At 40.6% G+C, this 14929-nt stretch overlaps 1 pseudogene; it reads right to left on the reverse strand.

The window, feature by feature from the left end:
* LOC101979407 overlaps positions 1-12381 on the reverse strand; it is a 90839-nt pseudogene extending 78458 nt beyond the window's left edge.
* Positions 12382-14929: the final 2548 nt, after the last annotated feature.

Below are 14929 nucleotides of genomic sequence, written 5' to 3' on the forward strand. Positions count from 1 at the left end.
GCACATATACATAAGAAAATAAACCTTTGTCAAAATGGCTAAAAATAAGGAATCTTAATGATATACTAGAAAATATACATTTAATAAGGAAGAAAGTAGCAGAGAAAGAACAGAGAGAAAAGATAAAGCATAGAGAAGTGGAAAAATGAGCTGGGCATGATAGTGTTGGCCTGTAATCCTAGTTAGCTCTCAGAAGACAACAGAAGGATCATTAAGATTTTGAGGCCAGGATAAGCTACACAATGAATTCAAACTCAGCTTGGTTTATCTAAAAAGATACGCACACACACACACACACACACACACACACACACGCACGCACGCACGCACGCGCGTGACATGACTTGAAAAATAGCAGTTTACCTTAACTATAGGGCAGAATGCTATGTGCATTGTGCTATTGTCGTGGAATATTATTTTAAGGTGTGCTGCATTTGAGTTAATGTTGCAAAGATGTGTTGCCTTCTTTTATGTTGCATTTGTTTAACCCTGTGAAGCTGTTACTTTGCCTGTCTAAAACTCCTGATTTGTCTAGTAAGGAGCTGAACGGTCATTAGAAAAGCAGGAGAAAGGATACGTGGGGCTGACAGGCAGAGAGAATAAAGAGAAGGAGAAATCTGGGAAGAGATAAAGGAGCAAGATAGAACAAGGAGAGGAGGACGTCAGGGGCCAGCCATCCAGCTACATGGAAAGCCCCAGAGTAAGAAACAGTGAAAGCATACAGAAATAGAGAAAGATAAAAGCCTAAAAGCAAAAGGTAAATGGGATGATTGAAGTTAAGAAAATCTGGCAAGAAACAAACCAACCTAAGGCCAGACATTCATAAGAAATGTGTGTGTGTGTGATTTATTTGGGAGCTGGGTGGCTGGCCCTCCAACAAGCCAAAAGAGTAAAACAACCAACAACATGCTATCTTAGCATGCTCCGCAACTGGCCTCCCATGAGTACGCTGAACTCTTAGTCTGTGGGAAGAGAGAATGAAGATGGATCAATTCCAATTTTGAGTGAACCACGTGATCTTTATCTCTAGAGAAGTCTAGAGGAGGAACTTCAAGGGATAGCGAGTAAGAAAATACCCCTCACAATGTTCTCAATCCTAGAATGCTAGATTTATGGACGCTGAAGAATGTTGAGGCTGCACAGTGAACCCATAATTCTCTAAGTATTTTCACTCAGTCAAACTGCCCTTCTTGGTTTGTGTTTCTTAAGAATAAACAGTTTCTCTGCAGGCCTCTGTGGGCACAAGACCTACACAAGTTCAACCTAGACAAAAATCCCAGTACTATAGGTTGAAGGTTATATGGTTGAGTTGGTGTCCCACTCCCTCCACTGGTCACAGGAGCTGGCCAGTTCAGGCTACATCTCCCCTTTTGCTAGATTCCCCTGCACCAGGTTTCTACCTGACCCTGAAATGATGCTCTCTCTAGTCGGCTCTTCCAGTACTCTCCTCCCACCCCACCCCCACCCGATCCTTCAGGTTCCCATCTCTACCCACTCCCAGTACACCGGTGAAATTTCTATTTCCCCTTCCCAGGGAGACCTATGCTTCCCCCTCCTTTGAGCCCCCCCTTGTTACCCAGCCTCTCTGAGCCTGTAGATTGTAGTATGGTTATCCTTTATTTTACAGTTTATATTCACTTATAAGTGAGCACATACCATGTTTGTCCTTCTGGGCCTAAGTTACCTCACTCAGGATGATTTTTTTCTAGTTTTATCCATTTGCCCTAAAATTTCGTGGTGTCATAGTTTTTAACAGCTGACCTGGCCTATGGGATGTGCTGGGGTAAGGGTGACAAAGATTGTGGAAATGGCCAACCAATGACTGGCTCACCCTGAGACCCATGTTATGAGAATGAACCCACCCCTGACACTGCCTGAAGTGCCAGGACCCATACAATCAACAAACCTGGGCTCATAGGAGCTTGCAGAGACTGAACCAAAAACCAGGGCACCTGCATGGGACTGATCTTGGCACCCTGACTATATGTAACAGTTGTGTATCTTGATCCTCTTGTGGGACTCCTCACGGTGGGAACTTATAATGAATTAGAAGACAGGAGATGGTCTGAGACAAAGAATTCTTAGACATAAACTTTGTGGCACAGAGATGGGTCAGCAGCATCCTTCTGTGACCCAGTTCTTTGACTCATCTGGTTTGCAGGTAATGGGTGGTAGATAGCCTAATGTGTACAGGGAAGACTATTAAATGCATAAAATTGAGGCTCCTTCTTGACAGAGCAGCAGAATTTGATATAGATAAAAATCTGGAACAAGGTGGTGTGGGAGAATTGTCTGTATTCTGTCAATCATGTTTTAAATAAATGCTGATTGGCCAGACAGAAAGTATAGGTGGGTCAACCAGACAGGAAGTAGAGGTGGGACAATGAGAACAGGAGTATTCTGGGAAGAAGGAAGCTTTTTACCTACTCCTGCCCAGATCACCGAAGAAGCAGGATGTGATCTACTCTGCTGAAAAAGGTACTGAGCCATGTGGCTAACATAGATAATAATAACAGGCTAATATAGGTTATAAGAGCTAATACTAAGCCTGAGCTAATGAGCCAATCAGTTTATGATTAGTGCAGACTTTCTGTGTAATTATTTTGGGGCTAAGCTAGCCAGAAACCCTAACGTGCCTGGCCCTCATACTACAGCAAGGGATGAACTACAGCACCATGGAGAGAGCATCCACACTGTATGGCTCCATGCCCTGAGGGGGAGTCAGGCTCCACACAGACACAAGATAGGCATCTCCTGTAGAAAAAGCTTCAGTGATCTCAGCGAGACTTCAGCAGTCCTCATGGCCTTCTAGATCCATAAACTATAGGTCATTGTTGGTTTATGAGATGCAAGCTAAACTTATGGACAGAAGAAATCATGGGAGTCAGTGCTGGGGCCCAGAATGGAGTTCAGAGCATTGCTAGTGCAGCATAATAGCAGAGATATGTGTAAACCGCCCCTGGGTGGTTATCTCTGTGGATATTTTTCTTTGCTTGTTTGTTTATTCACTGGTTTATTTATTCTTTTGTTTTTCAGTTATGGTGTGTGTGTGTCTGTGTGTGTGTGTGTGTGTGTGTGTGTGTGTGTGTGTGTGTGTGTGTGTGTGTGTGTGTGTGTATTCATGATGTATATGTATGGTGTTTATGGTGTGTGTGTGTCTGTGTGTGTGTGTGTGCGCACGCATGTGTGTGTGCGCGCGCGCGAGCACACGGGTCTCACAGTTGCCACAACCTGCATATAAAAGGTCAGAGGACAGCCTGTAGAAGTCAGTTCTCTCCTTCCACACAGGTCTATCATCAAATCAAGGCTTCAGGCCTGGCAACAAGCATCTTTCTCCACTGTGCCATCCTGCCAGGCTCCTGCAGAGCGTCTGTTGATTATCGTTTGCTTCCTAGAAAAGTAAGTGCAAGAGGAAAAGTGTAGCCCCTACGGACAAGCCTCGCTGGTTATTTAGAGCATAGAAAAAGCCTCTAAAAACAAGGCAAGTGCCAAACCTCTATAATCTAACCAAATAAAATAGATTCAAATGCCTTCCAGATAGTGTTGGAAGCTGATTGACAGGCTCAACCTCAGGAAAAGAATTTGGGGTTTCAAGGTATTCAATTTGGTTAGCTCAGGGGTGATGCTGGCAGAGACGACTTCAGGGTTTCCCAGACTGAAGGCTTTTGTAGGGTGATATTTAGTAAGTAACTCAGAATGTTAATTCAGCCTCTCTCTTTCATCTTGGTCCAAGAAGGCTAGAAAAGTCAATCTATGGGTTGTGGCAAGAGCCATAGGGCAGCTCTGATTATCAAAATTGCCCAAAGTATCTGCTTCATTTGATCCTTTAGTGAAGGTGCCAGTCAACGGCTAAGTGACAACCAGAATAAAATTTTAAGAATCAGAGCTTGGTGGACATAGAGATTCCTGGAGCTAACTTTATCTCTATGTGCCTCATTTTTCATCTGTAAAATGGAAAATTTAATGATACCTACTTCTCAGCACTCTTGTGAGAATTAAATAAAATTAGATAATGCTTAGCCCGGTGGCTGGCTCATAATGGGTAGTCAATAATGGAAGCTATTGCTGTGGCTTCTATTAAATCACAGTGTCCAGGAGTGGAAAGGACCAAGAAACAGTGCCAAGGCTCCTAAAATCCAAACAAGGCATGTGCAATTATCAAATCCAAAGAGAAAAGGCAAAATAGAAACTGGGAGGCAAATTCAAAATAGAAGATGAGTGGAGCGGAAGGAGAGAAAGTAAGAGCTAATGTGCAAACAGCCCCAATATTGGCTGCTGGCCGCGTGTTCTATGAGTAATTTAAGCAGATTTCAAGGGACAGTGTCATCAGAGATAAGCGGGAGGCTGTTTTCTACTTGCCATCCTCTTGTGCTCCCAAATGTCTTTTACGTCCAGTTTCATGAATAACATTCTGAGTTGGCTTGGCTTAATTCTAAGAGTCTGGAGTTAATTAAAACAGAAAGTGTTTTCCTATATTTACTATGCTGAAGCCAAGTCATTCTGCCAAAGTTTGATCTTCCTACTCTTTTCAATTTTACAAAGCTTTGAGGTTTGTGGGTAATGCGGAGGACAAGGGAAGCTGAAATCTTAAGGTGTTACCTGTATGTGTGCTGATTTATTAAGTTTTTATCCCTGAGAAGGAGAACTGTTGCCTGATCATCAAAACAGGTTAAGAAATGCTTTAGTAAAAAGTAAATCTCAAATTTAGTACTTAGAACAAAAACATTTACTTCTTGCTGGTGTTACCTGTTTGCGCCAAGTTGGTTAAATCTCTGAGCAGAATAATCACCTGAACTCAAAATCAACAGTGTCTCCTACTCAGTCTGTTTCCTCTGATTGTTGCGCTATGAACAAAGACTAAGACGACTTAAAATTTCCACGCAGAAATAACCTTGTGTCATTTCTGCTCCTGTTTTTCATGAGCCACAGAAAGTCACATGACCATACCTAATATAAAACGGTATAGAACAGAACCACGCATGAAGGAGGAAAGCCGATAATGACTGGTAAACTTATGATTCCTGTGCTGTCCTAGTGATATCAGGGACATTGTACATCGGAGTATGCCTAATCAAAATCTCAGCACAGGCACAATTACACAGATTCTTCTTTTCTTTTAGGTAGTTCTAGGATCTCTGATAGGCTGTATCTTTGACTGGTATACCAGATCTTTCAAGACATATAATCGTTTTTATATGCCTGCCAAGATCAAGATCACCAAGAGTGCATGCAGCAGTGTTGTGAGCTTAACTAGCAGGAGGTAGACTGCAGAATGCTAAACAAATTAGAGAATCTATGGGAAACATCAAAGTGGAAGTGAGTAATAAAGAATGTCCAACCCAATGACCATTCCTGTATGTAACTTCCAGAATAACAGTTGTATATAAAGCAGGACACAGTACTCAGGAGACCCAGACAGACCCTGCCCCCAAAACTGAATTTAAAAAGTCACATGAAAGCCGGGCAGTGGTGGCGCACGCCTTTAATCCCAGCACTCGGGAGGCAGAGGCAGGCGGATCTCTGTGAGTTCGAGACCAGCCTGGTCTACAAGAGCTAGTTCCAGGACAGGCTCCAAAAACCATAGAGAAACCCTGTCTCGAAAAACCAAAAAAAAAAAAAAAGTCACATGAAAACTCAGAATTAGTGGCCATGCTTATACTCCTGGAACTTGGAGGCAGAGCCAAGAAAACCTCAGACCGTATTACCTAGTCAGACTCTCAAAAGAAAGAAAAGATTAGTTACATGGAAGATCAAACCACCTTGTGAAGTAGCTGTAAAACGCCTTAACTCTTATAGTTTGAAACCAAAACTTGAGGTACTTCTTTAAGAGAGGGTAAAATACTGGCTATCCGTGTGCATAGTCATCAAAAGAATACTAATAGTACTTATAAGCCATTGTTATGGGTCCTTGGGGAAAATGAAATAAAGTACACAAATTCCTATTGAAGTGATCTGCCCTTTCCAGAAACACAGGGATGGCCCTACATATGCAAATCAATAAATGGACTCAAGGATAGAAACTGCAAGATCATCTCAATAGATGTAGGAGAGGGTTTTGATAAAAACCCAAAATTCTTTCATGATAAAAGGCCTGAAAAAGCAAGGAGTGGGAGAAACATATGTCAACCTAATAAAGATTATCTATAACAAAATTATATCTAACATACTAAATAGGAGAAAACTCTAAACATTTTCACTAAAAATCAAGAACAAGACAATGGTTTCCACTGTATCCACTCTTGTTCAACATAATATTTGAAGTATTGATGACAATAGAAGGGAATAAAGGAATACAAATAGGAAAAATAGGAAAGAAAGAAGTCCAGCTATCTTTATTTACCTATGATACAATTCTATACATACGAGACCTGAAAGACACACCAGAGCACTCTTAGAGCTGATAACCACTTCTGTTGAGTTGGCAGGACACAGAATTAATGTAAGAAATCAGAAGTCATCTATATACCAGTAATCAACATGCTGAGAAAGAAATCAGAAAAATAATTGCGCTCACAATTACTTTTTGAACCATAGGAATATTATGCACGCAACTGTTGATCACTAATTGAACTTGAGGCCCACTTAGCAAGCACCATCCCTGGCATTAGAAACCTATCCATCAACTTGGGTCTAGTGAAGTCATGAATATTGGAGGAGAACCTACAATGGCCACTTTACTAAATAAATACAATCCCTAATTGCAATCTAAATATTTATCCTGACAATCATAGATAAGTGTAATTCTCACTTCTCATTGGAGAAACTTCTCTTTGAAACTGAGACCATTACAGAAAAGCACAAAGGATGAAAATGCAGAGAACAAGAGATCATATGGTGCCCTGTCCCAACTGATTCATCTACAACACAAGTTTTCCACCTTAGTCTACGGGATCATTGCTAAACAAGGGGTAGAAAGATCAAAGAGTCAGAGAGGAATAGGATGCTTGGTGAGAGACCGTGTTTCAGAGAGGCTACACCAATGAAGTCTCAACAACATGGTTGCCTACACAATGATGATATCAAAGGATAAGCTAACATGGAAGAAGGAAATCTCATGGAGCCTCAACTCTACACAAAGAACTGGGGAATACTGAGAATGGAAAGAATTTCTTTCCTAAGGAACAAGCTCACAATTAGTTAACTGATACCAAATGATCAGCCCTGAGATCATATAGATACAGGTAACATTTCACAGACTGAGCAGGTTGTATTTATGTTTCTAGAGATGTGTGTGTGTGTGTATTTAAAAAAGGTCACAATTTTGAGAAATGAAAAGGCGTTACATGAGTGGGACTGAAGGGAGGAAAGGGAAGAGCAGAAATGTAATTATAATATAAAAATAAAAATACTATAAATTTAAGAACATAGGGATAAATATAAGCAGAGTAGTGAAAGACCTCTACAAAGAAAACTTTAAAACACTGAAGAATAAACTTGAGAACCTTTCATGTTCATGGTTTGGAGGAATTATTATTGTAAAAGCGGCTATATTGCCAAAAAAACAGCCTACATACTCAATGTAGCATCCATCAGAATTTCATTGCTTATTTTTAGTTTGTTGAGGAACCTCCATACTGATTTCCATAGTAGCTGAACTAATTAACATTTCAACTAGCAGGATATAAAGATTCCTTTTTGTCTACATCCTGACCAATATTTTCTGTTTTCTTAATGACTGCTTTTCTGACTGGGATGAGACAGAACTTCAATGTAGTTTTAATTTGCATGTCTCTCATGGTTAATGAGGTTGAACATTTTCTATATGGTTACTGGCCATTTATAGTTCATCTTATACAATAGAAAATTTTTAAGCCGTGGCAAAGGATAAAGTCATATCCTTTATAGAAAAATGTATACAGCTGGAGACAACCATATTAAACAAATTAAATCACTCTCAGAAAGACAAATATTGCGTGTTTTCAATCATGCGTAAGTCCTGGATTTTATATAGATACATAAAATCATATGTGCATGAATGACATGAAAGTAGATGTGAAATTATCTCAGAGGACCGTGGGTACTGATGGAAGGAGGAAGGGGAAAGGAAGGGAGGGCACCAGGGAAGGAGAATATACTTGAAGTACATGGCAAACTTACATGAAAATGGGTTTATGCCACCCAGTTTAATAAAATATTTCAATTTCAATGTTATTCTTCACAGAAATAAAAAGAAAACTTAAAATTCGTATGGAAGTACAAAAGATCCTGACTAACCAAAGCAATCCTAGGGCAAAAACAACACCCTGGGTTGCATCACCATACCCCAGCTCAATGTGTGCTACAGAGTCATAGCAACACAAATCTTGGCACAAAAATACATCCATTGATGGAACAGAGTAGAGGACCCATTTATAAACCTGCACAACTACAACCATATGACTTGTTTACAAAGATGCCAGACATACATAGTGAAGAAAAGACACTCTTCAACAACCGCTACTAGGAAAGCTGGATACCCATATGTGGGAAAATGAAACTAGATCTCTGTCTCTTGCCCTGTCCACCAATTCCAGGGCCAGTGAAATGGCTCAGGATGTATAGGTACTTGCTGTCACGCCTGGTGACCCAAGTCCAATACCGGGGACGAGGACCCGGGTATATGTGTTAAAAGAAGAGAAGTAACTCCGATCAGTTGTCCTCTGGCAACTCTTTATGCACCATGGTGCACACTCACATACACATAGTGGGAGATAAATAAATAAATGTCAAAATTAATTCAACTCCACATGTGTCAAAAACATTAATGCAATTCATGAAACTTTGTATATGTCAAAGGAAAAAGAACTTAAGATGTAGGCATGGGCAAGGCCTTCCAAATCAAACTATATTCGTCTAGTAAATAATTTTGACATTAGACAAATGAGATCTCATGAGATTACAAAAAGGTTTTCTCACAAAAATGCACAGCTAATAAAGTGAAGATACAAACTTTAGAATAGTAGAGAATTATTTGTTAGCTATACAGCTGACCTAATATTAATAGCTAGGATATACAATGAACTGAAGAATCAAAACACCTAATAAACAAATGTATAATTTTTATGAAATATTGTTTTAGCAGGGTAAAGACGTGCTACATTTGTTTACTCTGTAGAATATTACTTTAACTGTGTAAAGGTGTGTTACTTTTGTTGATGCTGCATTTAGTGATGTAAGGATGTGTGCTTAATTATGTAAAGATATGTTGCATCTGTTTCACCCTGCCTGCCTAAAGCACATGATTGGCATAATAAAGAGCTAAATGGCCAATAGCTAGGCAAGAGGAAAGATAGGTAGGGCTAGAATGCAGGGAAAATAAATAGGAGAAGCAATCTAGGCTTAATAAGAGAAGAAAAGAACAGGAGAAGAAGGAGAGAATGAGGGACAAGGCTGGGGCAAGAAGCCAGGCAGCCACCAACAAGCAGACACAAGAAGCAGTGGAAGTAAGATATACAGAAGAAAAGAAAGTAAAAAGTACCAAGGCAAAAGGTAGATAAAGAGAAACAGGTTAAGTTAAAAGAGTGAGCCAAAAAAGAGTTAAGCTAAGGTTGTGCATTCATAACTAATAAAAAAAAATCTCCATATCATGATTTGGGAGCTGGTTGTTGCCCCGAAAGAAAAAGCCTGGTACAGAAAATGAAATGAATAATCTTCAAAAGATAAAGTACAAATAGCCAATACACATGAAAACATCTTCAAATCTCACTAGCCATCAGAAAAAATGCAAGTCAAAACTACACTGAGATTCCACCCCACCTGACTTGGAAAGACGGTCTTTAAAAAGCAAGTAACACCAAATTCTGGGCAGGATGTGGATTAAAGGGAATTTTTACATGCTGCTGGGTGACAAACTAGTTCAGTCACTAGGGACATCAATATGGGGAGATTCCTTAAAAAGAAAACTTAAACTCAAACTAGACTACCACTTGACCCAGATGTACCAGTCCTAAGTCTTTTCCTCAAAGCTACACATCAACGTATCACTGAGAGACTTACACACCAACATTTACTTCACCATTGTCCACAGGGGACAGTTATGGAACCAACATAGATGCCCGGCAACAGAGGAATGAATAAGGAAAACTGACAAACTTCTTCACCATAAAGAAGAACAAAGTTAAGTCTTTTGCAGGAAACTGGATGTAACTGGAGTCAATCATAGTTAGGCCAAATAAATCAGTCTCAGAAATATAAATAGTATGCTTTCTCCAGTTTGTGGTTCCTAGATTTTATATAGATACATAAAATTATACATGTTTTCATGAAATAAAAGTAGAAATAAAACAATTTTGGAGAACTAAGGGCATTAAGGGGTTGGGGAAGAATGGGACATGAAGGGAGCATGTTCATTATATAGTGATGTCTTCATTTAATACAGTACCACACACAGTCAACATATACATGGAAAAACAGTTTTTGGCTTTCTCCTGGTAGCTTTGGAGCCGGTCCCAGAACCTCCTCTGTAGATCAGACTGGCCTCGAACTCACAGAGATTAGCCTGCCTCTGCCTCCCAAGTGCTGGGATTAAAGGCGTGCACCACCACCAGCCCGTGAAAAAGAAATTTAAACAATGTGTCACTAAGAGTCAAGGTATGGCCAGTTGGCCTCTGTGTCTTGGTGTTCCATGATCTTGCTGGAAATGTGTGAAGACTGGTATAATGTACTTGGGAAACAGTTGTAGAAGCTGGTCTCTCATACAATGAGCTGTCTCAGGGGTTGTCAGTGGGGTGTGTGATCCAGTGAGTCCCTAGGGAACATGATTAGAATGTATACTGGAAACCAATCGTTTTCTGCATGACTGGAACGATGACTCTGAGTCTTTTGCCCAATCAAAGGGGATCCATGGATTTGGGTAAGCCTGCAATCTCCAGGCGCTCTCCTTACCAGGCCTTCATTGTCAGGAGGGACGGCAGTCTCTAACCCAAGCCAAAGTAAAACAGAAGGCACACTTGAGTGGCATTGGTCAGATGTTTATCACAGTAAGGTGTGTGTGGCGGGGGGGGTAATATAGATACTTTCAGTGCTTTCCTCAAGCAGAGAACTCAGGTCCCAGGCTCTGAGGTCAGACTGAATGCATTTGAACTTGACCTCAGTCACTCACTAGCTGGTAATCTTGGACAAACCTATTAGCTTCTCTGAGTTTTCTTGTGGCAAAGTCAGGCCTGAAAACATACGTGCAAGTAACATTATATGGACTCAACAAGTTGTATTTACATCTATATGTGCATAAAAATATATATGCATTCAAAACAATAATTTTTGAAAAAAGAGAACATTAAGTTGAAGAATAGTGGGGATAATCTATAGAGTTTGGAGGTAGGAGAGGGAAAAGAGAAATAGTGTAATTAAATTATAATATCAAAAATATAAATAAATAAAAATAAATAGATATGTAAGTAAATAACAAAAAAGAAGCAGCAGAAAAAAGTTTAATAAGAGCCTTTCAGGGTGGCTATGGTACTTAAGTGAGACTCCATATATACATATATATGCATGTATTTATTATATACATATAAATGAAGCACTTAGCATAATGTCTGCTACACAGTACATGTTCAACGAATACCCACCATTGCATTACCGTCATCATCAGCGCCATTATCATCCATCATCATCTTGTTCGACATCATTATCATCCAGAGTTCTGCACAAAGCCTATTACAACTCCTCCAGAGGCCCTGACCTAGGCTGACTTTAGAGAGATTGCTGACTTTTGTAGTCACCCATTTCCTGTCTTCCCCGCTGTAGGGCAGTGACTTCTATGTTGATCTACTGTTGTCAGCTCTTAATGCAGGCCTCTCAGGCAGCTGGACAGCCCACTCTGCCAGTAGCTGAAGCGCCGGCCAAATGTGTGGCTTCTAGAGAGATATTCTTGGAGCATGAGCTCAGGAAGCTTCCTCTTCCCAGGCCTGGAGGGAGAAAACCATCTTTCTCGCTTCTAGAGCCTGAATCTATGAAAAAGGAAACCTTGTACCAGAGTCCAGGGTGTTTGTGCTACTACTGTTGACCAAAATCTCTTGAGGAAATGGCGGGCAGACATATTTTATCATCTTTCCAAAACAGTAAGTTAAAACCCCCCTCATACAGTGGACACCCACATATCACAGATGCACAAGATTGGCCCTAAAACCTCCCAGCCTCTTTCTACTAAAGAAATTCAGAGCATTCTGGGATTTTCAGGGAACTGAGAGCTTTGTTAGACATACATCCTTCTCTGTAACCCTGAAAGCGGTAGATGAGCAGAGAAGTATCTGCCAGCTTCTTATTCTGCCTGACCAGATTCCTGGTATCAACTACCGCCATCTCCATCTTCATCGCAAACCAGATAGCTAGGTCTAGCTTCTGACACTCTGAATGATTTGCATCCTTTACCCTGAACCGCTTACATCCTGTAGTGTGCATGGCTTCCCATCCTTGAATTGATTCTCTTAACATCAACAATGTGATGTGTTTGGCATCTTCCTCCCACACCCCCACCTGTCATCTCACAGCCTAGTTCTGTCCCCCAATACACTCTTACATTCTACCGCATCCTTTCAACTTGTTCTTGACTTTTCCTCCTTGGCTACACCTAGGGAATTCTGTAAGTAGAATGCTCTTGGCTGGCCTAGCACCCTAGCTTAGGCCTTGAGAAGCCCTTGATCTCCGTGAGATGGCAGCAGTCTAATTAGCAGGCAGGAGCCTGGATCACCAGATTAACTATGTGTTGGTCATTCTGGCGGTGCTGTTAGTGTTGTGACGCCATGGTCAGTACCAATCATGTACCTCAGAGCCGGGAAGTGGAGATACACTCAGGCAACAAATATTTGTCCACCTCAGCCCCAGTGGTTTGGATGACCTACAAAGCAATCATCCCCGACCATCCCAGGGTGGAGTCTCCCAGGACCATCATCTTTCCTGAAAGCATCTAGATGGTGCTGACAAAGGAACTGTGGTCTTAGGGCAGAAGCTCTCTTGTGATGTTGTAATTACAAGGTTTCCTGGGTTTGGGGACTAGCTACTGTTACTTGTGTATCTACATTATCCCAGCCTGTTTCCATCTCTAGTGCTGCTCATGGACTACCCACCTCCATCTGTCTGTTGAACCACTGCAGGAGCCCTGCCAATCTCTTCATTGCCACCCATGAGTACCTATAATCTGTTCTTCATAAGTTGCCAGAGCAACTTTTAAAATACACATCACACCACACCACTCTAATGTATAAATCCCTTCAACATATTGTGGTAATATTTTAAAACACCGAGTCATTTCTGGGGATGTATAATAAAGTATTTATAGATTAAAGGATATGCTGAGTTATGCTTAATACTTAAAAAGTGCATGAGGAGAGTGGAGGGTATATGTGAAATTAGATTATATGTTAATTGGTGAAGTTACATGATGGATGAATAAATAAATGTTCATTATATGATTCTAATTTGTTATAGAATTGGAAATTAAGGGCAGGAATGGAAGTTGGTGGTAGAGCATTTGCTTAGAAATAAGCATATGGAGAGAGGGGGAGAGTAACACATACACACACACACACACACACACACACACACACACGGGGGAGGGAGGGGAACAGGGAGACGGAGAGAGATAAACAAAGTGGGGAAGAAGTGAGGGAGAGAGGGCCTATAATCCCAGCATTCAAGATGTTGATGCAGGATCATTGAGAGTTCAATACCAGCAGGAACTGCACTGTGATACCCTACCTCAAAAAAGAAAAGAAAAAGTAAGAAGCAAAATTAGCATGATTAAAAGCAACAACAAAATCCAACAGGCATAGCAAAAACAAGCAAAAGAAAAAATAGATAGCCCATTCTGAATAAAGTCAACTGGCAAGCATGGCTTAGGAGACACTAACCATCCTCTGATGTCTTCTCCCATCAGGTTAGGTCTCTACTTGCCTTTGACCACACTGATCTTCTTGCTTTGCTTTAAACACATCAAAATCTACCTTCTAGCCAGTTCCTTCTGTCTGAAAAGCCTGTTGCCAAATGCACATTTCTCTGTTTTCATTATCAACATATTAGATTCAAGTTACAGAGAAGCTATCTCTGACCTCATCTTACTGTGCAGTCAGAAATAAAGGCATACCATCTATGCCCCTTAGAGATACACGCATCACCAGCCTAAAAGTAGCCCCATCCACTCCCTTTCGTCACTCTCATTCATTCTGTATGTTCTTCTGAACTTAACACTGTTGGGAATCTTTATCTTTATTTGTTGCTGTTGTTGTTTTGTTTATTATCTGCTTTTCTTGCTAGAGTGTAAGCTCCCTGGTGGAAGAGACTAGAAACAAATATAAATAGATGCTTGGTGGGTGTTCGTTAAATGAAGGAACAAATAACCTTCAGGGTAAAGACTGGCTGTTTGTTTTGTGTATTTGGGGAAGATTAGTGTTCACTTGTACTATAGCCAAGGTAGAGGAGGCGGATGCTGCCAATGCTAGGCAGTGTGCAGTCTCGCCTGGATACCTTACCAATGCACTGTACTTACTTTCTATTCAGAGTGAAGAGAGTGGAGTGTAGAACACCACCTGGTACCTACCACTCAGAAAAGATTAGCTGCCATCATCTGAATTAGAGAACACCTAAATCTTGAGTTCGCTGTTTCATTCCAGAAATCCTGGAACAGTTGATTTTGCAGCAGGTCAGAACCAGTTTATAACGTTAGCATAAAGGGTGTTCATTTAAGGGTACCAAGCTACCAGGGTCACACTGACATGCAGGACGTTAAACTAGATGTTTGCCTGTCCAGTCCTCCAATCCCTGCTTTTTGGATGCCTATATTTCACAAGAGCTGAGCAAAGGATATCCCTTTTTCATTCCAGAATAAACAAAGTCAAAATAGATAGAAAACATACATAAATGAACAATAAAACTTTGTGTGAAGAGGCCAAATTCATTTAATAAATCAAAGAGGTTTTAGTGTGAGTAGAGAAGAAAATTAATACTTAAAATA

Source organism: Microtus ochrogaster, chromosome X (assembly GCF_000317375.1).
Source record: "Microtus ochrogaster isolate Prairie Vole_2 chromosome X, MicOch1.0, whole genome shotgun sequence".
Taxonomy (NCBI): domain Eukaryota; kingdom Metazoa; phylum Chordata; class Mammalia; order Rodentia; family Cricetidae; genus Microtus; species Microtus ochrogaster.